Below are 26921 nucleotides of genomic sequence, written 5' to 3' on the forward strand. Positions count from 1 at the left end.
TGGGGGAGTGTCGACCACAGCCTGTGGATAGGGGATAAGATGTTATATACTGAAGTTCCCCTTTAAGCTTTCAATTTATCCCAATCGCACCTATTAACCTTATATTGATCTATCTATCTCAGATATATATACCTTATATATCTTTCTCTCAATCTAGCTATCTATGTCATATCTATCTATAAGAAATGGTTGGTTGTTGTAAAACAGCCACTGCAGTTTTTGAGCCAAAGCCAATAGTGTATTGAAAAGGAATGGGAAATATAAAGGAAGGACTTGTACTTCTCATTCCTGATGGATCCACTTTTCCAAAAAACGCCAGAAAAAAAACCTGTGTGGAGACCTAGCTATAAAAAGACAAAACCTAAAGTGAACTTACAAATATATTTGCATTACATAACTGTGGCAGGACTGCTCTGAAATACAGATGGCAATGCAATGGTATGTAGGATGACTAGACTAAATAAAATGAAATTAATTCTCAGCGTATTATGAAATTAATTCTCAGCGTATTATTCCCATGCCAGTAGTGGATAAAACCACAATCAGCCACGGAAAGTGAATTGCTGTTGGTTTTAGCATGAATTTTAGCAAGAAATATGCATCAGTACCAGTGTGAAAGGAACTCTGTGTGAACATAGTCTAATGAGTTTCCCTATATCAGTACAAACCAATATGGCATATTGTTGACCATTCACATAGGTTCTGTACAAATCTGAATGCTGTAAGCTCCTCAGTTGCTGGCAGACAGAATTTCTATCTCTATGGCACGGTGAAGGGAATTTAGATCTCTGAAATAGAGAATATATAATAGATATACATTAAGAGTCATCCCCCTACTGATTCAATATTGATGGTCCATCTTAGGAAAGGCCATGCCCTATCCTTATGATGGACCTTTACTATCAGATTGGTTGGGGTCTCCCTGTCTGACAATGAAGGGGACATGGTGCTCACCAAAGAACTGTGGCCCTTTTAGCTGATCAGTGGAGCTTCTAGAAATAGAACCTCAGAAAATGTATATTGGTGGCCCATCCTAAGGATAGGCTATTCTGACGGACATCAGTATAATCTGCAATATCCTTGGGATAGACCATCAATATTAATTCTGTGGAGTTTGACTCTTACAATGAGGTCAATAAGGGCAATGAGGCACTTATTAGGCGATGGTGGAGATACTGCATATTGAACCTCGGCGATAGATCGGCTATATTAAGGGTTTATCATCAATATTAAAGTCCTGAAAAAGCCCTTGTAAAGGGGTACTCCGCTGCTTAGCGTTTGGAACAAACTGTTCCGAATGCTGGAGCAGGCGCTGGGAGCTCGTGACATCATAGCCCCGCCCCCTCATGACATCACACCCCGCCCCCTCCATGCAAGTCTATGGGAGGGGGTGTGATGGCTGTCACTCCCTCTCCCATAGACTCGCATTGAGGGGGTGGGGCATGACGTAATGAGGGGCGGAGTTATTACGTCACGATCTCCCAGCGCCAGCTCCAGCGTTCGGAACAGTTTGTTCCGAATGCTGAGCAGCGGAGTACCCCTTTAATTAATGAAGAATCAAAACATCTTTAAAAAAATGCAGTAATTAATTCTCTCTTTCTCTATTCATCCCATGAATGTAAGGTGCCCATACAAATGCCTTCGATAGGTTCAGCTGGCTGTCTAAGACTTATGAGGCCTCTCGTCTCTTCACTGATAGATGAATACACTATCGTTCTGGGAGAGATAAGCCAATGCCAGAGTGGTCTGGCTGCAGCTTACCCCTCCCCGTAAAGGAAACATTAACATTTGGCTGTGATGAACGTTCTTGTGTACAGGAAGGGTGGGAGAGATAACTGTCAGCTAAACGTGAACATTCAGTCAACATTTATTGAAAGTATATGGTCACCTTTACTCGCAACAGATAAAGCTCTGTACTGTGATAATATGTAATGTACTGTATCTGCAATAAAAAAAAACATGGAGAAAAGTAAAAATGCTAAAAGTTATTAAAAAAAAAGTAATGGGCAAGATTATGTGTAAACAAATATTAAAATGATAGTCACTAGGTTTTATTTCTGTTGTCTTTGTTTTGGAGGAAAACAGCTATTGATTTGTTTCTACATTTTTTCACTGTAATATTATAGGGAAACAAGAGTAAATATATTGACGCACATGCAACATAAGTATAATATCTGTGAAGGAACACTAGATTAAATATAATTTGGCACACGATTGCCTGGCTGTATTATCAAGGCAGCTGAGTGCTGTATAATGACAAATTGCCCGATTTGCACTACCAGCCTGATTTACCGTTCCAGTAGGGGCACTCACATAGTTGATTGATTCCCATGCCAGAAAGAGATAGCAGTACACGGACCCATAAAATATAGATGGCCTTGCTGCCGGAGACATTAAGAGTGACTCACTGAACCCAGGGGTGTTTTGTTCACCATAGTTATTTTGTTGAAATCTTCAAAACAGATATTGAAAAATAATTGAATATGAGCACAAAGCAAGAATACCTGCTTTAAAATGTGTACAGTCCCCTACAGAAGATGTTTATAGTCGCAGCCTTGGGTGCACTACACCAATAATTTTACTAGAAGTATACTTTACCATTACGTCTAAGGCTCCATTCACACAGTGTACTTTCAGTTGTATTTTATAAAAACGAAATGCGTCTGTTTTTGCTTAATGAATGCGCTCTATGTAAGTCTATGGGAAAGTGGCTGTCTGTGCTGTCTGTGCACACAGTATATTAAAAAATGACATTTTTCTAAATTTCATTTTACAAAAATGGCTGAAAATTTTCTTTGGTTTTACGAACGCTTTTTTAAAATTATTATTATGAAGTACACCTAAAGGTACACTGTGTGAACAGAGTATTAAAGACAAAACATTATTTAGTTAAAGTGCAAATATCATTAATATGAAGCTCCACCTTTAAAATGAACAAATATCAAATTTTGTATCTTTAAGAGTAGATGCAAAGCTGAAGATTTGATGCAGTGTTCAGTCATTTAGTTTACATTGAAATCTGCAGCTTAAAAACCTCTGCCTCAGATATGCTCAGTATACTGTATGTGTGGATACATCCTTAGGGTAGGGTCACATGTGCCATATTTTGCTGCATATTTTTTTACAGCTGATTTTGCTACCTATTGATTTCAATGGGCAGAAAAATACATAGCAGCACAATACACAGCAAAATACAGCACGGGTGACCCTACCCTAAATGTATATTCTCCGTGATCACCATGATCACAAAGACAGGACTCGGCGCCCAGTGAGGAGCACGTGCTGCTGCCGGCACGCACTCCATTCATTTCTATGGTAGCACTGAAAAAGCACGAGTACAGCTCTAGGCATCAGCGGCGCTCCCATAGAAATGAATGGTGCGCGTACCGGTAGACGACACACGCTCTTGAATGAGAGCGCTGGGATCCCATGAGATAGCGGGGGGCCCCAGCGTTGTCATCCCCTCCACGTTCAGCTACTTATCCTGTGTACAGGGGGTAAGTAGATTTTTGCAAGAGTACTCCTTTAAGAATCATAAGCAGCATAGAAGACATTACAGAGCAGTAATGAGCAGTCTAAGCTGTAAATGACTTTGGGTGAGATCTAATACATAAAGTTGTCTTATTGCATCTATGTTTGTCTCTGCCTCTGCATATTGAACTCACTTCCCTCCCATTTCACTTCTCACACCTCCCCACTTCATATACTTGTATGGGCAGAATGTAACTGATCTCTTAGTGAGCTGGGGGTCTGATAAGAGGAGAAGGAAGCATTTTCCCCTGATAAGATATATGCATTCCGAATTTTCGTACATTTTTATGTTCTCTTGACTTATACAAGGTTTGTTGAATTGAAGATGGGCATTTAAAAGGGTATTCCAACCAAATGCATTTACTAGATACCATGTTTCCCCTCCAGAAACATGACTGCGGCTAGACGGATTTTAAATCAAGCAACAGTCATACATGTGCCCTGCCTCTGCATTGAAAGTACATTAGCATAGTGCTGTTTCTGTCAGGGTACATGGACTACTGTTGGCCCATGCAAACTTCTCCTAGTTACAGTAGTATGGCTGGTGGGAATGGGGATTTGGGACCCACCAATCAAACTTTTATCACCTAGCTGGGGAAAGCTATTGGCTAGAATACCCCGTAAACCCTAAAGAGGTTCTTCTGTGTCCACACATATCTTAAAGCTCAATTTCTTCAAAATTATTTTTACTATATGCCTTATTTAAACCAATAGTCTGCTAACTTGACATTATCCATTTTGAATCAACTGACACATTTAAAAAAATACTGGACAAAAATACAGGAAAATGAAACACTTCATTGGGATGCTATTAAAACACTTAATTGTCCAAAGCTGGTGCTAACAACTCAGGTGAAGATTTATCAAAAATCTTTCCAGAGGAAAAGTTGCTGAGTTGCCCATAGCAACCAATCAGATTGTGTCTTACATTTTTGAAAAGGCCTTTTGATCTGATTGGTCCCTATGGGCAACTCAGCAACTTTTCCTCTGGACAGGTTTTTGATAAAGCTCCCCCTCAGTCTTTATTTATCCAATATAAAAATTCAATCAACACAGGAAAAACTCAATGATTATTATTATTATCATTATTATTATTCTAGCCTGAAACATGTCAAGATGCTGTTTTTCCTGTGTCAATGGGATTTAAATATTTTGCACAAGCATGAGATGACGACTACAAGAGTAATGGAGCTGACTCACATCATTCTGGATATAAGCTGAATATACTATATACAATTGGTATCTTATTTGGGTGTTATTATACACTAGTAACTGGCACCCACCCTGATGTAGGTGGCATCAATCATGCTCTTTGCATAACAAATCCTGAGCAGATTTGCAACCAAATATCAGCTCTACCACTTGAATGTAGGCAAAGACTTCAGTTAAAAACTAAACTGAACCTCTAAAAGATAGATAAACATTGAAAGAAGCGCACGCCACTACAATATACCGTGTTTCTCCGAAAATAAGACCGGGTCTTATATTAATTTTAGTCACAAAAAACACACTAGGGCTTATTTTCAGGGTATTTTATTTACGGTATGTACCTTGAACAACATGGGGGGGCTGTAGCAGTGTGGAGGATGCCGCACCCCCCCCCCATCTTCCACACTGCTACAGCCCCCCATCCTGCCACTGCCCCCCATCCTCCACACTGCTACAGACCCCCCATCCTCCACACTCCTACAGCCCCCCATCCTCCACACTCCTACAGCCCCCCATCCTCCTCACTCCTACAGCCCCCCATCCTCCCCTTCCCCCGTCATCCTCCACACTCCTACAGTGCCCCCCACCCCTCTGCCATAATAAACTACGGTACATATTTCATCCCCAGCGGAGACCAGCACTTCCCTACCTTTATACGGTAGCGTCCGCAACTTGCAACTTGTACTGTACGGAAGCTGCAGCTCTCGGCGGCGGCGGGATCTCCTTCTGTTGCTTAGCAGCCGGGGGCAGGGACACGTCCGTGACATCGGCCGTGCATACGCGCGCACGTTTTAAAGCGACAACGTCCCTGCCCCGGCTCAATTATGGTAACTTGCTGCGGGACCAGCCCCAATGGACGGGTGGAGGGGGGGGGGGGGGCGTTTATTTTCAGGGAAACACGGTAATGCACAGTTTCTAGTTCATTATTTAATCCAACAGACAGACATAATTTACATGTCACGCATATACCAAAGGGGACATTTAAAATCAATTAAAATTGCTCATTGAGAGCATAACACAATCCTGGAGAGCGGCCATGAACCCCCTCCCACAGGTAAGTGACCCCGTCCTGAATACCACACTCTATATCCACAAAATAACAGTATTGTATGAAGATGTCTTAATACCTGTCCCACATCAATATCCACAGATAATATCACAGAGTTAATATATCATAATACCACAAAGATACTTAGGCAAGAGACAGAGATGGACATCCACACTGGTGAACTTCCTATAAAATGGACGGGGTCACACCGAAGCCCCACGCGTTCCATCGCCAAGCGACTTCCTCAGGGATGTTGTGCTAGAACTGTCCCCACACCACACACACACATATATATATATATACACAATCTAATTGCGGTAATGCCTGGAAGGTGAACTTACCCCCAACACGTTGTTCTGGCTGTCATGGCGTGTGCGCACGCCTGTATCACTTCTGGTAGCCACCGGTACTTTGAAATCAAATGTCGTGAGATGAGAGACCTTAGTCCCGCTCACGTGATCCCTTTAGCTCTCATTCTAACCAAGTAACGTTAGATACTCAATGGCCCTGATTTACTAAGAGTGGAGTGTTTATTCTGGAGTGATTTCAATATCACTCGTCTTTTTTTCAGGCTTATTTACTATTCTGTCGCACATTTTTTTGTGTCGCACGAGTCAATGGTATCGCACAAACTCCGAGCTAAAGAAATGGTCAAAATGGTTTAGACTTTGTTTGTTTAAAAATGTTTTCATGAATGAAAAGTATTCATGTGTTATAATTTTTCAATCATTACAACAATTATCCTTGTTTATCAGCTTGGGTGTTAAATTGATTTAAACCTAATATTGCAAATGTTGTAAAAAGAAAAAAATATATAAACATTAACTATCACAGAAGCATTCAATATTTTATTCATAAAAGTTTTGAACTGTACAAAATGTTTTCAGGTTATAAAACAAGTTACTTTCACAAAAAAACACAATGGTAAACAGTCCCTTGTTAGAAATCAATCCATTTTTGGAATTTGACTCGGCCTCTTGGCTGACGGTTATTGTGTGAGGCAAACTCACACTTTTTCTCGAGTGATTTTTGAAGTACTCCGAGCTTTTTTTGTTTTTTTTGTCAGTAAAACGCCCATTTTTGCATAAAACATGTCCATTTCAGAGTGAAAAAAAAACACTCCGAGTGTTTTCTACAGTGTCGGTTGTGCGACTAAAATGTGGTCGCATAAATAGTCGCACATACGTTGCGACTAAAATTTAGGCGCAATAACCGAGAAAGTCGGTTGGACTTTAGAAAATGAGGGCCAATGTGCGCATCTGCACACAACAATTACACACCAATCACACACTAATCCAATGGTAGTAAGAGTTGTGTCAATCCTTTATTAAGGCATGTGATCAGTCAGTGTTTTTACCTATACTGCCTGCTGTGATTTTATATCTATGGATTTATAATAAAGGATACGTTTTACTTTTCATCTCTCCGGAGTGCTGGACTTTTCCTTGTATGGGATTTCCCTACTCAATTTTTAATTAAAATATAATTTTAATCAAATTGCACGGTCACTGGCATAAACATAAAAAAAAGTCTAGAATATCTTATTTTTGTCCATTTCATATACAAGAAAAAAATTATTGGTACCATCAAAACAAAACTGGTACCAACAAAAACTACAGATTATGGCACAAAATATGAGCCCCTATACAGCCCCATATAGGAAAAAAATAGGTGTTATAAGGTCAGAAAAGGACAATTTTAACCCCTTTTTAACCACATGAAATTTTACATTCTGTACATGACGCAAGCACCGGAGCGGTGCTCGCATCATGCACAGCAGGTCCCAACTGTTATCAGCAACCAGGGACCCGCCGGTAATGGCAGACATCATCACCCCTCAGATGCCATGATCAATATAGATCATGGCATCTGCGGCAGTTTAAATGGATGATCGGAACGCCCGCGGCACTGCTGCGGGATTCAATCATCCAACATGGCTGCCCCCTTACCTGCTCCAGCCATCAACCTGGGGTCTTCCCCTCTGGTCTGACATCAAGCAGACCAGAGCAGAAGATTGCTGATAATACTGACCAGTGCTATGCCTATGCAGTGTATGCCTATGCATAGCACTGTTCAGTATCTGCAATCTGATTATTGCTATAAATAGTCCCCTATGGGGGACATAAAAGGTATTAAATAAAAAAGTAAAAAAAAAGATTTAAAAAAATATGTGAAAAAGCCCCTCAGCCAATAAAAATGTAAATGGCCCCCTTTTCCCATTTTATCCCAAAGAGCGTAAAAAAAATTATTAGAAATGTATTTGGTATTTCCACGCACTTAAATGGCCAAACAATCAAAATATAATGTTAATGATTCTGCACGGTGAACAGCGTAATTGTGAAAAAAATTTAAATAAAAAAAAAATCTAAAATCGCTTTTTTGTCACATCACATTCCCCCCCAAAAATTTAATAATAAAAAGCGATTAAAAAGTTACATATACGCAAAAGTGGTACCGATAAAAACTACAGATCATGACAAAAAAAAGGTGTTATAGGGGGTCAGAAGAGGACAATATTGAGCAATTTAATTTTCATACAAAAGTAATTAAAAGTAGTATAATAAAATAAAACCTATATAATTTGGGTATTGTTGTAATTGTATGGACCTACAGAATAGGAATAACATGTAATTTTTACCCAAAAGTGCAAAAAGCCCCCAAAAGTTGCAAAAAGGTGCTTCATTTTTATTTATTTTTGCAATTTTTAAAGTTTGTTTCACTGTAGTTGGTGATAAAGTAAGTGATGTAATTACAAAGTACCATTAGTGGCGCAAAAAACAAGCCCTGATATGGGTCTGTAGGTGGAAAAATAAAAGTTAGGGTATGTTCACACTGTGATATGTGAATCGAATCTCCACTTGCAGAATTCCACGAGCGGACTTCCGTACAAAGAATAAACGTGTTCTTTCGTTGTGCGGATCCATTTCTGTGGTGGAATTGTCTGCCTCCTCAAACCCATTGACACTAGTGTTAGGAGTTCACACCGCACTCAGTGTGCACATACCCATGTGGCTCTTAGAAGGTGAGTAGGGAAAAAATAAATCCAAAAAATAACTGACTCGGTTCTGAAGGGGTTTAAGAGCTAAGGCTGTGTTTCCCAACCAGAGTAGCTCCATCTGTTGCAAGACAACAAATACTGGGAGTTATAGTTTAGTAACAGCTGGAGACACCCTGGTTGGAGACACTGTACAACAGGGGTGGTAAATGATGACAGTGACAGCAAGAGGACCCCTAATATACAGTGCCCATGTCAGGGAATCTTAACAGTAATAGTTTAAAAAAACAAAAACAATAATGGATTACTATGTGAAGTAAAGGAACTACTATGACTGATGTCTGGTGGAGGGTAGTAAGAGAAGAGCAGTAAACAGACTCATGTGCTGCACAGTCCATGCAGTCCCCTCGTTAAATTCCCCTCCCTTGTCACATTCTCCCCCATATCATATCTCTCCCCCCCCTTGTCACATTCTCCCCATATCACATCTCACCCCCATGTCACATTCTCCCTCCCCATGTCACATTCTCCCCCCATGTCACATTCTCCCCCCGTCACATTCTCCCCATGTCACATTCTCCCCCGTCATTCTCCCCATCACATTCTCCCCCATGTCACATTTCTCCCCCCCCCCCCCGTCACATTCCTCCCCCCATCACATTCCTCCCCCCCATCACATTCTCCCCATGTCACATTCCCCCCGTCACATTCCTCCCTCCCCATCACATTCCTCCCCCCCCCCCGTCACATTCCTCCCCCCAAGTCACAATATTCCTTCCATGTCAGATTCCCCCCTGTCACATATCCCCCCCGTCACAATCTTCCCACCTGTCACATTCCTCCCCCAACCCCCCCCCCCCCCCCCCCCCCAGTCACGTTTTGTACTGCAGCAATACACTGGGTTTCCCGGGAGGGCTTCAAATCCGGGAAACCTAGTGTGTTTGCTGCTGAAAAAGACCTTTCCCCATCAGCCAATCACTGGCTTAACATGTGACACTGCTGCGGCCAGTGATTGGCTGAAAAGGGAAAGGTCCTACTAGTTGAATGGTGAAGAGAGGAGACAACGGACCGCACGGAGGGAAACGGCATCTGCAGGGATCGGGAGTAGGTGAGCAGAAGTTTTTTTTTTTTTTCCCCTGCTCCCTTTTACTTAGCTCAGTGTTTTTCTACCAGGGTGCCTTCAGCTGTTGTGAAACTACTACTCCCAGCATGTTCGGACAGGTTTTGCCGGTCTGGGCATGCTAGGAGTTGTAGCTTTGCAACAACTGGAGGCACCCTGGTTGGGAAACACAGAATTTTAGTATTTAAATTTGTTTTGACCTGCTCTGGATGGCCCCCGCCCGCAGCAGCACACAGAAGCCGGCCCAAGCAGATAATTGCAAGTTTTCCCAGGGGGCCATATTGCAAAAATCAAAAATCGTGATCCGATTGCTTTTGCGATATATCTTGCCGTGCTAGTCCCCAGTGAGAAGAAAGAGACATCACCATTATGAATCGATGCAATGGACGGTAAAGTAATCGTGCGTAGAATAAAGTACTGGTTTCTGGTAAGGCTGTCATATTAGCTGTATCATAGCTTCAGCTGAATCATTTGTATGGGCAGAACTGTCTTGGGTTCATTTCAATGCAAATATAGGGTAATATCCACACTTGTGCAACTGAGGAACATTAAATGAAGCTTGTAAATGGAGACTAAGAAATAAAGCAGTGTCCTTGAAACCTGGCAGAGGGACAATCTTGCATTGTGTTACTGTTATATGGAACTGAAAGCATTTACTAAATAAATAGTAAGGTACAGCATGAGTAAAAGCTCAAAAATACATAATAAGATGTACATGTCTGATGAATATGTATCAGCGCCGAGGAATAGACTGATGCTCATATATAACAGCGAATATAATATTTTCAAAGAAAATAAACAATAAACATGTCTGAATTCCATGGAAAAAGAATATAATAGATTAAAAAAGACTTAATAATTCACAAAAATAGCAGAGAAGCAAAGCTTTTATCTATATATAATACAAAAAACATCATAAGCATGCTACAGAACATACCCAGTACACATAAGCAAAGGCATAGCTTTTCCATTAACCAGGTGACTAACCTACTTTTTATTGGATATTGCAAATAACACTAAACAGCTACAAAATCCTGATGGATCCATTATTGTATGCACAACAGATTTTTGTTAAATACTTGAAGATATAACTCCAATCAAGAGTTACTCTTCAGATTTATCTTAAAAAGGACAGTAAACAGAGGGTTTTATGGTATTTTTAGAATTACCGTATATACTAGAGTATAAGCCGAGTTTTTCAGCATGATTTTTCATGCTGAAAACGCCCCCTTCGGCTTATATTCGGGTGAACTCTCTGCCTGTCAATCCTTTCTCAGTGGTCTTCAACCTGAGGACCTCCAGATGTTGCAAAACTACAACTCCCAACATGCCCGGCTTTCGTCATCATCCAAACCCCCCTTTAGTTTTCTACTCACCTCCCCTCGGTGGGAAGGAAGGGTGAGCTGGTCCGGGCCATCTATGCTGCAGGGACCGTCCGTTGGGGAAGGTTAGTCGTTTCGGGCTGTCCATTTTCACCGGGAGACCCTCTTCTCCGCTCCGGGCCGGCCTCGGCCTAGTGACGTTGCCTTGACGATGACGCACAGGGACATCCGTGGGCAGCAGACATGCCTGCGCATGAACGTCCCTGTGAGTCGTCGTCAAGGCAATGTCACTAGTCCGGGACCGGGCCGGAGCGGAGAAGAGGGTCTCCCGGTGAAAATGGACAGCCCGAAACGACTAACCTTCCCCAACGGACGGTCCCTGCAGCATAGATGGCCCGGACTAGCTCACCCTTCCTTCCCACCGAGGGGAGTAGAAAACTAAAAGGGGGGCCTGGATGATGACGAAGGCCGCAGTGGTCTTTAACCTGCGGACCTCCAGATGTTTCAAAACTACAACTCCCAGCATGCTGGGAGTTGTAGTTTTGCAACATCTGGAGGTCCGCAGGTTGAAGACCACTGAGAAGGGATTGACAGACGGTGATGATGAAGGGGGGGGGGAATGATGATGGGGGAGATGATGACCGGGGTCTGGATGATGACAGCGGGGGATGATGACGGGGTGATGATGACAGGGGTGATGATGACGGGGGTGATGATGACAGGGGTCTTAATGACAGGGGTGTTAATGACAGGGGTCTGGATGATGACAGGGGGGATAATGTATTTCCCACCCTAGGCTTATAGTTGAGTCAATAACTTTTCCTGGGTTTTTGGGGTGAAATTAGGGGCCTCGGCTTATATTCGGGTCGGATTACACTCGAGTATGTACGGTACCTTTTACTCTTTGTCATAGCTATATTGGACATAAGTGGGATAGTTTTTATCTATCACTTTGGCTCAGAGATGAATTATACACATAACTTATTACATTTTGGAAGACTTCTTTCAATTGCCTATAATATACTGATTCTTCTTGTGGTTTATTCTCTCTGCAAAGAACTGTTCTCTTCAAATAGATACTCGCCCTCTGCTGGGCTTCTTATGGGCACAAGGGGTACTCGCCGCTGCAGCCAGATAAACTTCACAAAAGTGGAAATTCAAGTGTCCCCTAAAAAAATCACTTTTTATTTAGGATCCATTTTATTTTATTTAGGATCCGTGTTCTTTTGTGATATATGTTTTGTAATATTTTTTTAATGGATCATAAATAAAAGGTGAATTGTTCACAGGTCTTCCGTTTGAATGCTGGATTTTTCCTGTTCTCTTGTGAAGAACAGTGCTATGTTTGCTTCAGGAACATACCTAACCCCCTTTTTATATTTCTCTATTTTTATTTCTTCTCCTTTTCATATGCTTGCTCTTTTTCCTTACTTTACCTACCACACAGTTACATTTACAGTGGTATAAGTGGTTGGCTTATACTACTGCCTCACTGGTATCTTCTATTTCTGTCTTTAAAGGGGTACTCTGGTGGAAAACATTTTTTTTTTATCAAGTGGTGCGAGAAAGTTAAACAGATTTGTAAATCACTTCTATTTAAAAATCTTAATCCTTCCAGTACTTATCAGCTGCTGTATAATACAGTGGTTCCTCAACATATGATGGTAATCCGTTCCAAATGAACCATCGTTTATTGAAACCATCGTATGTTGAGGGATCCGTGCAATGTAAAGTATAGGACAGTGGTCTACAACCTGCGGACCTCCAGATGTTGCAAAACTACAACACCCAGCATGCCCGGACAGCCCACGGCTGTCCTGGCATGCTGGGAGTTGTAGTTTTGCAACATCTGGAGGTCTGCAGGTTGAAGACCACTGGTATTGGAGGTTATACTCACATGTCACCGCTCGTCACCTCTGCCCTGGATGTTGCTGAAGCAGTCTGCGCTGCCGGATAGCCGTTTATGCGATGGCCCCGACATACAAAAGCATTGTATGTTGATGCTGCCTTCAACATGCGATGGCCTCTGAGAGGCCATCGTATGTTGAAATGACCATATGTCGGGGCCATCATAGGTTGGGGGGGTCACTGTACAGAGGAAGTTATTTTCTTTTTTAATTTCTTTTCTGTTTGTCCACAGTGCTCTCTGCTGACACCTCTGTCCACGTAAAGATCTGTCCAGAGTAGGAGCAAATCCCCATAGCAAACCTCTCCTGCTCTGGACAGTTCCTGACATGGACAGAGGTGTCAGCAGAGAGCACCATGGACAGACAGAAAAGAAATTCAAAAAGAAAATAACTTTCTCTGTATTATACAGCAGATAATAAGTACTAGAAGGATTAAGATTTTTAAATAGAAGTAATTTACAAATCTGTTCAACTTTCTGGCACCAGTTGATTAAAAAAAAATGTTTTCCACCAGAGTACCCCATTTAAGTGGACCATGGCCATGATTATCTCATGCCAGTGATTACTTAAAAAGAATCTCTTACTTTTATTTAATACATTTTTTATGGTCACTTGTTTCTTCCCTATTGTATCCTTATCAGTTTGCTACAGACCAACAATCTTAGCTGCAGCTCTCCAGGGTGAACCTTTATTCAAATAATTCTTGTTTAATGTTAAAAATAGGAATACTTGAGTAATCCCAATGTTGTCCAGTGTTGTTCTATACATTAGAGGATATAATCAAAAATTATTTTTTACACAATGTCAATTCAGACCAGAGAGTCTAAGACTGTGTCAGATGTTTTACAGTGACATGCTGTTTGAAAATCTGCCACCTATTTAGATCATCTAGCCCGAGTTTGCACCTTCTATTTGTGGGCATACTTTAAAGGGGTACTCTGGCGCTAAGACATCTTATCCCCTATCCAAAGGATAGGGGATAAGATGCCTGATCGCGGGGGTCCCGCTGCTGGGGACCCCCGTGATCTTCCACGCCGCACCCCGTTAGAATCAGTCCCCGGAGCGTGTTCGCTCCAGTTCTGATTACTGGCGATCACGGGGATGGAGCATAGTGACGTCACGGCTCTGCCCCCATGTGATGTCGCGCTCCACCCCCTCAATGCAAGCCTATGGGAGGGGGCGTGACAGCTGTCATGCCCCTCCAATACACTTGCATTGAGGGGGCGGAGCGTGATGTCACACGGGGGCGGAGCCGTGACGTCACTATGCTCAGTCCTCGTGGTAGAGATGGACTCAGTCTGAGGACCTCCAACGGTTTCGGAAGCCGCTAAAGGTGGGTGCTGCATAGTAGATCCCAGGGGTCCCCAGCGTCGGGACCCCCGCGATCTGACATCTTATCCCCTATCCTTTGGATAGGGGATAAGATGTCTAGGGGCGGAGTACCCCTTTAATGGTTTGGTGCATTTAAACCTACCTTCTTTTTATCAAGACAATACCTACTTTCTGCTAAGCCACACACTTTGTCACGCATTGGTGCAAAAGGGTACTAAACACATTAAAAATGTGGTGCAAGTCATACAAGCCGGTATTTTTTGGCACACTTTGCATCAGATATTTGGCACAGGAGGTTTTGATTCGATTATCTTCTTCATTATATTATGAATGATATAATTCTAAAATGAATAAAAGCATAACAGTATAGTAGTTTTTGTTTATGCTTATATTTCTGCTAACAGTCCCTTTCCAAACTATACAAATGTTCTCATAGGGCTTAGAGATCAAGTTTACTCACAGCAATACACACAATACAACTGAAAACAGCTTAGTAGCATAAGCTTTTAAGGCAAACACGTACAGATTTACTGGGGCGGAAGTCCATGCATTAGCTTCAGTATTCATACCAAACTTGCACTAAAATTAGCCTCAGCTTTTATACATTATGTTTCCTACTCAATGACCCGTCACTTCATTCGAAACATCCATGCACAGACAGAAAAAGGACTTGTTTCCACTTAGGCTGATTATTGCAAGCCTGGTGCTAAAGTAATGCAAATAGAAACATTTATTAGGAGGTAAAGGTATAGTCACACAGACTCTCTTTTGTAGTATTATACATTTACACTGACACATTTCTATTCAATATTATATGTAAGGTCATATTCAGCCTGGCACTTTTTCTATATAATATTATCTGCAAACCCATATGCACAGACACTTTTTGAATTCACTATTGTATGTAAAAGTATATTCACACTAAACAGGACTTTTTCTCTGTAGTATATTATATTTTATACAAAGGTATAGTCACATTGGTGCTTTTGCTATGTAGTATTATACTTAAAGTGTAACTGTCGTTAACAAAAACGTTATATATAATGTAGAAGATCACATTATATGTAAATTTGTAATATACATTGGTTAAAAAATGTGTATATTTTCGTCCCTGCAGCTTTGGCTGTGTTTCTCTGTAAGGAGACAAAATACAGAAAGTGAGGGTGGACAAGCAGGGCTCTGTACACTGAGGACAAGCAGGGCTCTGTACACTGAGGACAAGCAGGGCTCTGTACACTGAGGACAAGCAGGGCTCTGTACACTGAGGACAAGCAGGGCTCTGTGCAGTGAGGGCAAGCAGGGCTCTGTGCAGTGAGGACAAGCAGGTCTCTGTGCACTGAGGACAAGCAGGGATCTGTACACTGAGGACAAGCAGGGCTCTGTGCACTGAGGACAAGCAGGGCTCTGTGCACTGAGGACAAGCAGGGCTCTGTACACTGAGGACAAGCAGGGGTCTGTACACTGAGGACAAGAAGGACTCTGTACAGAGAGGAGAAGCAGGGCTCTGTACAGTGAGGACAAACAGGGCTCTGTACAGTGAGGAAAAGCAGGGCTCTGTACAGTGAGGACAAGCAGGGCTCTGTGCAGTGAGGACAAGCAGGGATCTGTGCAGTGAGGACAAGCAGGGCTCTGTGCAATGAGGACAAGCAGGGGTCAGTCCAGTGAGGCTTTGTGACACACTCCCAGCTCACACATGAGGATGATTGACAGGCCTGCACAGAGCCCTACTTGTCCTCACTGCACAGAGCCCTGCTTGTCCTCACTGCACAGAGCCCTGCTTGTCCTCACTGCACAGAGCCCTGCTTGTCCTCACTGCACAGAGCCCTGCTTGTCCTGCCCACACTTCCTGTATTTGGACTCCTCACAGAGATACACAATATCTGCAGGGACAGCATTTTTTCACACAAAAATGAAAAAAATGTTTATTAATGTATATTACAAATATTACATATAATGGTATTATCTTCATTATAGGTTTTTGTTAACGAAATTAAATGACATTTGTTAATGACATTAAAAGTTTTTGTTAACAACAGGTACACTTAAAAGTTGTAGTCACACTGGTACCTTTTCATTCTAGTAATATATGTCAGCTATTGAAACAAATGGCCAACCAGATGACCAGAAGCCCCTCTAACTTTTTCGCTCTCCACTCTATTTAATTAATCAGGATTTTAACAGATCATATTTTTTCACTGACCAAAATGGTAATGTAGTGAAAAACAAGGAGACAATTGACTAAAGCCTTTTATCTTTTGTTCCTCTCTTAGTTGGAAATTTGCCTTCATGAAGTTTAATATTGTTGTAGCCCCATTAGTAGACAACTTCTTCTGCAATAGTTGGGAAGGGTAATTGTCCTTTATTATTGTCAAAAAACCTGTTTCCTTTGCTGGACCTACAGGTTTTAGCTTCCCAGTTTATATTGGGGTAGTGGACCTTTCTTTGCTGTCCCATTTATTTGCCCTATTAGTTGGTTTTCTGTTGCTTCTATTATACTTGGCGAATTATAACAAACCCCTATTAGTAATTTATATTTCCTATCCCCTCTCATTATTTCCACCTATAGACTAATTTTTCTCACATGTCTTTGTGCAGAATGGGCCTAAGACAGGATATTACGTATAAGCAGACCCCCCTACTGCATTTTTTACTTGTACGGTCATTTCTGAACAGACTTTAACTCTACAAATTACCTGCCCAGTCATAGCTCGCATTCCAGCCTTGTCTCACTTATCCCCACTATGTCATAGTCTTCCTCCAACATTAAAGGGGTACTCTGGTGGAAAACATTTTTTTTTATCAGCTGGTGCCAGAAATTTAAACAGATTTGTAAATTATTTCTATTAAAAAATCTTAATCCTTCCAGTACTGATCAGCTGCTGTATAATACAGAGGAAGTTCTTTTCTTTTTGAATTTCTTTTCTGTCTGTCCACAGTGCTCTCTACTGACACCTCTGTCCATGGTAGGAGCTTCTAGAATTAGTGTACATACACCTGATGCTTTAATTCATAATTATTTTCCTCTTTATGCATGACTCCTGCTGTTCCACCCACAGTTTTATTACTTATCCCCAGCATTAGGGATTGTTTTGTATGGACACTTCTGATTTGAGCTAAAACAAAAACCCAATAATATATTTGGAATGAACTCCCTTCCACAAAATTAATCTATGTGCCCATTTAAACACATTTTGTGTTTGTGAAGACTCCAGACCCAGAACAAATATATATTGTGTAACTAAGTGCTACGGGTAATTAAGTGAATACAAAATCCGCAGGCGAACACCAAAGTAATGAATGTTGAGGCTCATACAGTGTGATTGTAAGGCTCTTTCACCAGTTTAATAGGTACCTACACCACATACCATCTGCTGATTCTAACCATCCGTAATAGGCAAAAATAAGGGATATTTATAAATACTTGATAAATCATTTATGTTACTGTCACGATCACACCCTATCGGTCCAGCTAAGACACTAGAGAGAGTGTGATGGTGTGAAGGGTTAAAGCCGCCAGACCTCTGGGTATCCACTACAAGTCCCAGCAAGTCATCAAATTAACCCTTAGATAAATGTGTTTTACCAGAGCCTCCTTCAGGAAGGTGAGCTCATATATTTAGAGATCAAAGACCAGAGCTGATGAATTAAACATTTAATCTGATAAAAGGTATCACAGTGCTGACTACTGACTATATAAAAATACAGAAACAAATGACATACAGTTACAAAAATGTATAAAAGAGTTTAGCAAGACAAGTTCAGAAAACAAAAGATGAAGTTCTTACAGCATGATGATATAGCAGTCCATGAGAGAGCTGTTCTTAGGATGGTCTTGTCAGCTTGTGGCCCAGCTTTTACCAACCAACTTTTAGTCTAGCATTGTTTAAATATCATATCTGCTTTCTTTGGAGGGAAACTCCATTCCCCCCTCCCCTCTGATCCCACCAGGTGGGGCATCTCTCTTCCTGACCCCTTATCTGTTTGATTATATGATGGGACCAGAGTGCATGACTTCAAAAGAGCCTTTCACTTCAAAGGAGATGTAAACAAACCGCCAGACCCCCAATAAAATGCAATACACAAAACACAGTCTGAATGACCTCTCACCCATGTCTTGGATAAGACATTACACAGTTACAATTAAAATACACATATAGGATTTTAATAATCAGGCCTTGGGCCTGACAGTTGTGTGCAAACTCAGGTCGGGTTCACACATGGTAAAGTCCCCCCACGTGTTACATTTCATATATGTATTTTTGTCAGTAATTGGTGGGGGGAAAAAAACACACACAAAAAAAATAATTTGCCGCAGCTTTTTTTTTATGCCAATTATGGATGAAAATCTGCACGTAAAATAAAATGGCCAGCAAATTTTCCAATGTACGAACCAGGTCTAATTATTACTGGGTACATAAATTGACTAAGCTATCTACATTACAGTATTTCATTTATGGGGGGGGGGGGGGGGAGTAAACATTATAATAAAAAAATGATTTGCAAATAAACTGCTTCACTGATCCTGAGCTACATATTGTTTTGTAACCAGAGCAGCATTCATAATTCTGCTGGCTGTGATTGGAAATGCACAACAAGCTTGTCAACAGAAATATCTCTAACAGCTTAGCAGGGGACAGATGGTTTCTCCCACAGCAGATTACTGTTCAGAGTCTGATAGGAAGATGACTCTTCTGATATTATTACTTTCTCTGTAACCATTAAAGAGGTACTCCGGTGGAAAACATATATATATTTTTTTTTAAATCAACTGGTGCCAGATTTGTAAATGACTTCTATTAAATATTATTTACCCTTATAGTACTTTTTAGCAGCTGCATGCTACAGAGGAAATTCTTTTCTTTTTGAATTTCTTTTTTGTCTTGTCCACAGTGCTCTCTGCTGACACCTCTGTCCATGTCAGGAACTGTCCAGAGCAGCATTGGTTTGCAATGGGGATTTTCTCCTGCTCTGGACAGTTCCTGATATGGGCATCAGGTGTCAGCAGTGAGCACAAAACAGAAATTCAAAAAGAAAAGAATTTCCTCTGTAGCATACAGCTGCTAAAAAGTACTGGAAGGGTAAAGATTTGATCATAGAAGTCATTTACAAATCTGTTTAACTTTCTGGCACCAGTTGATTTAAAAAAATGTTTTCTACCAGAGTACCCCTTTAAGTATATTCTATACAAACTGTAAATGTTTTATCTTGCAATTATTGCTTAACCCCTTGGGGACCAAGCTCATTTTGACCTTAAGGACCAGGCCCTTTTTTGGAAATCTGACCTCTCACTTTATGCATTAACCCCTTTACTCATTAGCCTGTTTTGACCTTAATGACCAAGGCCTTTTTGTCAAATATGACATGTGTCTCTTTATGTGGTAATAACTTTGGAGCGCTTTTACTTAACGCAATTCCGAGATTTTTTCATAACATATTGTACTTCATTTACGTATAAAAAAAAATATATATAACATTTTTATAAACTGGCGAAAAATATCAATGTTTGCGAGAAATCTAAAGAAATTTACGTTTTTGGCTACTTTCAACTGTTATATATCACGTAAGTATCTATATACTATAAAAAAATTATCAGATACATATTTACATTTGTTTACTTTATTTTGGCATCAGTTTAAAAAAACAAACAAATGTTTTAACACTTTATAACACTTCAAACTTTATTAACATTTTTTACAAATTTGAATTGCCTTTTGTTTTTATGCATCAACCCACGTTTGTAAAAGCTCATTAAGATTAAAATGATTACCCCCCCCCCCCCCCCCAAAAAAAAAGACCCCATTTTGAAAACTAGACCCCCTAAGGAATTCATCCAGGGGTTTCATGAGTATTTTGACCTCACAGTTTTTGGAGCAAACTTATGTGTCATTTTAAAGTCATTTATTTTGTACTGTGCACATGAACATAACAAAATGCACCACAAAACGTATAACCCCATTTCTTCTGTGATCAGAAATATCCCCATTGTGGTCTTTACTCGAAGTCTGGACACATGGCACGGTCCAAAACTGAAAAAAACAGGGAGTGTGAGAAATTATTATGGTAAGCTCAAATGCATTCGCCAATACAGAGGCCTAGTTTAGAGGAGCACATTTCACAAATATGCAAAAATGAATCCCTCTTGCATAGCAGACGCGACAAAGTTTTTGGGGTCTCCTTTTCTTTTCTGTGGGAGGTAATATGCCAGGGAAATGCTGGCATATTACCTCCATTTGGGAAGAACTGGGGCCTCTTCTTCCTGCTCCCCAAATATGAGAGATTAAATCACTGCTTCCTGGAATTCTAGGAAGGACCCCTTGTGACCAGCATTCCTATAAAGGACAAAGGAATTATACAGCCCAACTTGGGTTAGGTACACGGACACCTTTTTATACCATGCCTTAGATATTCTTAAGGCGCTGTAGGGCTGATCAGAAAGGCCACCCCTCCCATATATTTATTATAATCCTGGATACACTGAGGCTTGATGTTTTGCTTTGTGGTTCCTCGGATTGGGACTGGGGTTGACTGGTCACCATGGAGTGTTGTCAACACACGGACATCTCGTTTGTCCTTGTATTTGAGCAACATCAGAGTGTCTGAACAAACAGCCCTACTTTGTCCTCTGGGCACTGGTGTAGCGATACATTTTTAAGTAGGTCTTTTTGATTTCTTCTGATCATGCCAAACGCAGCAAGTGACTTCAGAAGGGGGACACTATTATAAAAATTGTCAATATACACATGGTAACCGTGGTCCAGTAAGGGATGGATTAAATCCTAAACTTAAAGGGGTTATCCAGGAAAAAACTTTTTTTTTTATATATATCAACTGTCTCCAGAAAGTTAAACAGATTTGTAAATTACGTCTATTAAAAAATCTTAATCCTTTCAGTACTTATGAGCTTCTGAAGTTAAGGTTGCTCTCTTCTGTCTAAGTGCTCTCTGATGACACCTGTCTCGGGAACCACCCAGTTTGGAAGCAAATCCCCATAGCAAACCTCTTCTAAACTTGGCGGTTCCCGAGACACGTGTCATCAGAGAGCCCTTAGACAGAAAAGAACAATCTTAACTTCAGAAGCTTATAAGTACTGAAAGGATTAAGATTTTTTAATAGAAGTAATTTACAAATCTGTTTAACTTTCTGGAGCCAGTTGATAAATAAAAAAAAGTTTTTTTCCTGGATAACCCCTTTAAGTGTAACTTGTTTCGCTTTTGCAAAGTTTGTACAACGTTATTCAGTACCTAGCCCTTTTATTGGGAAGGTACTGCAAGAAATGTAGCCTGCCCTTGAAATGCACTAGAGATTCATCCACTGAATGTGTTTTTTGGGGGGTATAAACTTGACTAAATTTAGAATTATTACGGGTAATTATAGGCCGAATTCTAAATAGCCTAACAAAGACAGGGTCACTAGGCTTTCATCATTATTATAGTGAAGGAATCTAAATAAAATTTCAAATCGAGCCCTAGACATAACAAGGGGGTAAAGAGGGTATGGTATAGGATGTCTGTATCCCAATAGGACCTTATAGTGTTTTTTTTGTTTTTGTTTTTTTAAATGCCCATATCATTAGTACAAGTCCCCAAAACTTGCACATTTCTGTGGCATCAGTAGGGGTCCATTTGTGGGGCTTAGCATAATATTTGCTGTGATTGCGTGCAATGAATTGCTCTGCATACATATTTGTTTCTGCCACCAGTAGGTTTATTAGGTCATCTGAGAAAAACAATTTAAAAAAAATGAATTTCCCAAAACCCTGTTGTGTCTATATGGATGCCTGGGGTGGCCATAAAATCAAGGACCTGGGGTATAATATTATTGGTGGGGATCTGAATTATTAGTGGAGATGTAGGGACATCTGAACTCGGCTGTACTTGTGCACTAGGCCCAGGGTGTCTATTAGGGGATTAATCAGATTAGGATTCTGATGATGAGAATACTAAATATTCCAGATCCTCTCCGCTGTGAGAGCCAGAATCAGCAAACAGCATTGCATAGGCCTCTTCTGCGCTGTAGACACATTTAGTCATTTTTTAAGGTGTCAAACACAGGTGGACAGTGATAAGGTACAGGGCGGTGATGGGGGTACCACTCGGTGTCTCAACTCCCTGCTGATGGAACTGTGGTATGGGGTGTGATGCAAAGGGCAGATGGATTTACCCTAGGAGCAGATGGCATTAACCCCTTGTATTCATGACGCCAGGGCGTGGTTTATCCTCAATACCACCCGAAGGTATGCCGCTGGATCCTGGGCCAGGCAAGGGGGCAATAATGACTCCAACACCAAGTTATGGACAACGGTAGCTTTACTGAGGTTAGACAGGTGAAAAAGTCTATACAGTTCAGCCAGGCCCACGGAGGTTACCAGTGACTTCAGAGACCTTGAGGGCTTGCTGGGACTTGTAGTAGAGGTAGACAATTTAGTGCAGGCCACAGTTGACTTTGACTTGACTGACAAGACGGTGACTGTGGCTTACTTGTAGGTTTATAGCTTGTGACTGCAGACTGGACTTGAAGCCTCCTTTGACTCTGGACACACAATTAAGCACGACTTGACTGGACCTCAGCAAAGACTAAGAGAGCGTGCAGAGGGTCCACTCAGGGCTTATATGGAGGAGGCTCTGGTGGGGTCCCATTGGTCACCCCTAGGTCACCTGGTCACTGATACCTCCTGGGTAACAATCACATGACAAATCACATGGTAAACAGTCTTAAATATATAACACTCTTACATATATAACATAGGGATTATATACAATTACAATAAACTGCACTGTAGGAGGCTGCCTGACAGGGCAGCAAGGGTACAGGGTAACACTTCCTGTACTGGGCCACCGCAAACTCCGCCTCTAAAACACAGCTGTCCTCGGCGCCCATTCCTGGAGGGCGGACAACTAACAATGGTCACTGGGGCCTAGTGAGAACAGTTCCTGGGGCATATTGGTGTAATGTCTTTCACAGGTCTGATTGTGGGAAACAAAACAAATGTCCATACATGCTCTTTGTGGTAAACATGTGGGATTCATTACCCTTGTAACAGCAACTTCAACACAATTATGACACTTGAACACATCTGTGCTGATTGGGCTGCCTGAGGCTCTATACCCAATGCCTTAGTTGCTGGGGCCCCTCGGCACTAACCACTTCTCCCCAGAACTCAATAGGTAATTTTATACTATACAATTAAGTTACTTTTCTATACTGTAGTCTGCCACTATTCATGTCTGACCTCAGGGGAACCCTCTGGCCAGTAGAGTACTCTGCACACATAGACAGGAAGAAATGGTAGACATATATACATTTGATGATGGTGGACTGGGAGTATACGTTTTGCTACAGTCCTAATCTAGACATTACATAAAGCTAGACTAAATTGGTTATACTTAAAGGGGTATTCCAGGCAAAAACTTTTTTTTATATATCAACTGGCTCCGGAAAGTTAAACAGATTTGTAAATTATGTAGAAGATGTTTGGTAGCACTACTAAGTGTGAAACACTGGTGTCGCCTCTCTGTGGTACCCCCCTTTGTTACCATCCGTCGTCTCCCCTAGAACTGTACTATGGCTGTGAGTATTGTGCAATAAAACCTGCTGAATTGGAATTCTGGTGAGTGCCGACCTTTCATTTTTCTTCTTATGCAGATTTGTAAATTACTTCTATTAAAAAATCTTAATCCTTTCAATAGTTATTAGCTTCTGAAGTTTTCTGTCTAACTGCTCAATGATGATATCACGTCCCGGGAGCTGTGCATGATGGGAGAATATCCCCATAGGAACTGCACAGCTCCCAGGACGTGAGTCATCAGAAAGCAGTTAGACAGAAAACAACAACTCAACTTCAGAAGCTAATAACTATTGCAAGGAATAAGATTTTTTTAATCGAAGTAATTTACAAATCTGTTTAACTTTCCAGAGCCAGTTGATGTATAAAAAAAAGTTTTGGCCTGGAATACCCCTTTAAGACTGACTATGTGGTACAAAATTATACAATATACCGTGACTCACTCTTTGTAACTATCTCGTATTTGTCCTTGTGTCGACCTTTTGGGACCTGCGCAACACCACCTCTGGAGAGTCTGGAACTCTTGCATCTTCTGGAGCTCTTGGAACTTCTGGAGCTGCGGCCGGCTCTTCCTCAGCGAACTCAGGAGCTGGTATGAGTTCTAGACTAACTGGAACTGGAGTTGCTGGCAGCTGTGCTGGAGAGGCTGGTGAGAGAGTTGGTACTCAGGAGACTGGTATACAGGCTGGAGCCAACGGTGACAAGACTGGGACTGGTGTGGAGACTAGAGTGGGTTGAACCAGCTCTGGGGTTGGCACAGAAGATAGCAGGCTGACTTGGAGAGAAAATGGGGAAATCCATAGAGGGGTGGATTCCCTCGCCTGGGACGTACTCCCTTGCCAGTCTAACAGCTAGAGGAGGTGGTGCTGGGAGCACTGGTAGAGCTTTCAGACATAACTTGATCCGGTTTCAGTGGACAACTTGCGGCTCATACAATAAACCAATGAAGGAAAATCAGAGATCTCATATACGAAAAAACTGGTTAAGAAGGGGATAAGATGTCTAGGGGAGGAGTACCCCTTTAAACACAGAATTTGAGGAAAAAATGATTTGAAGGTAAGAAAAACCAAACACAGAATAAAAAGTTACTTGACTGGCAACAAGTAAAAGATTAACTTTACAATGAAGTCTGAATGATGCCTAGCTTGAGTAATATGGTAGCATGATAGAAATCCCAGAATGTTAGGGCTTGACAATTGTACGATATCGATTTACCGACATCCTGTCGTTCACTTATTTGCTGTTCTTTTATACAAAGTTAGAAGCCTCACAGTCAGAGATGAGACAACATGTAGTAAGCAGATGTACCTGGAGGTTCCTCCTGGGAGCAACAATTCTATTAATGGAGCAGTACATATGACAAACACAAATGGTTCTATAAAACAACTGAATTATTTCCACACCAAGGGGGATAATGTGTTTACCAGAAGGGTAATGTTTTGGAGAAATTGTGCATCTAAAAAGAAAAAATGCAAGAGCAGCAATACATCCCCTGTTACTATAGAAACATGCCTCTTTGCAACAGATATTTCCATCATTGGATCCAAGTTCAGCATCTGTGAATCTGAACACTTTGGTGTCGGAAAATAGAATCTGAGCAAATTTGTAGGCTTTATATGGCTGCCTATTAACTATATAGTAATTGTAAAGGGTAACTGCATTACAAATCCTAAACACATGCTGCAAATACATAGGCCGAAAGGGCAACACCTGTAAGCTGTGAAACAACTGTATAGGTTTTATGGTTCATTTGCCATATCTATTACAGAGATGTAAACACATGCCGCGGCAACATGTTGCAGTGGTAGAGGGTCTCTCCAGAGGCTGCTTTCTCTCTGGTTGGGAGAGCAGTGAAGGGGTTAAGTTTCTCCTTGAGGAGTGTGCCAAGTGGTATGCGGCTTCTTATAGACCATGCAATGGCCACTGGGAAAAAAGTATGCAAAGTAGGTATACAGAAACTCTCTGGTGTCGCCTATTGAAGGTAGCCTCCCTGCAAATTAACACCAAGTCTATTGTAAGCCTTTTCTTAGGACCATTTTACTTTCTCTTCCTATTATCTTATTGTTCTTCCTACCTGGATGAGGTGATAGGCTACATTCACACTAAGTATTGTCCATATGGGGATCGTGTCCGGCTGGGGGATGGGAAAACCGAGCGCTCCCGTATCCCAGCCGGACCGGGCCCCCATCTTATTCATTTGAATGAGCTGACCGGAGTCAGATAGTTTTCAGTCCGGTTTTAAGGCCGGACTGACAACTTTGATATACTGCGGTTTTCAGTCCGGCCAGAAAACAAGATACGGTGCAAAAATGAGCCGACTGGAGTCACTATATGACTCCCGTTGGCTCATTCAAATGAATGAGATGGGGGCTGGGTCCGGCTGGGATACGGGAGCGCCTGGTTTTCCCAACCCCCAGCTGGATCCGGTCCCCATATGGACAAAATGTAGTGTGAACCCAGACTTACTCGGTTAAACACAAACGATTCACTCTTTCAACTGTATAAATGTGTATGAGGAAGACTTGGATCACACTCAATTTGCGAGAAGTGATACAATCAATGTGCACAGAATTAAACAATCTGTATACATATAAACAATGTTACAACCGATGCAGTCTCCAGCATATTTGGTGATAAAGGGAATCTGTCAGCTGTATTTGCTGCTAAGAGCTGCAGATACTATCGTATAGCTGTAAGGGTATAAAAGTAAACTGTGCCACAGCCTGGCATGTCTCTTCGCTCGCCCTTACCTCCCAGCCTGGAAAATGGGGGCAAGTAAGCAAGGCCTCACCTCCTTGACTAAGAAATAAAGTTTGGCAACCATTATAAGCTCCAGTAAAGATACGGTTTGATTTTTTAACAGCTATTCAATATATACAAGCTCTTAGTGGGAAA

General features: G+C 41.4%; 1 protein-coding gene across 2 annotated transcripts in view; it reads right to left on the reverse strand.

Moving 5' to 3' along the window:
* The window catches only part of APBA1 (amyloid beta precursor protein binding family A member 1), a 179017-nt gene that overhangs the window by 76252 nt on the left and 75844 nt on the right, over positions 1-26921 (reverse strand). The window lies entirely within an intron of this gene.

Source organism: Hyla sarda, chromosome 1 (assembly GCF_029499605.1).
Source record: "Hyla sarda isolate aHylSar1 chromosome 1, aHylSar1.hap1, whole genome shotgun sequence".
Taxonomy (NCBI): Eukaryota; Metazoa; Chordata; class Amphibia; order Anura; family Hylidae; genus Hyla; species Hyla sarda.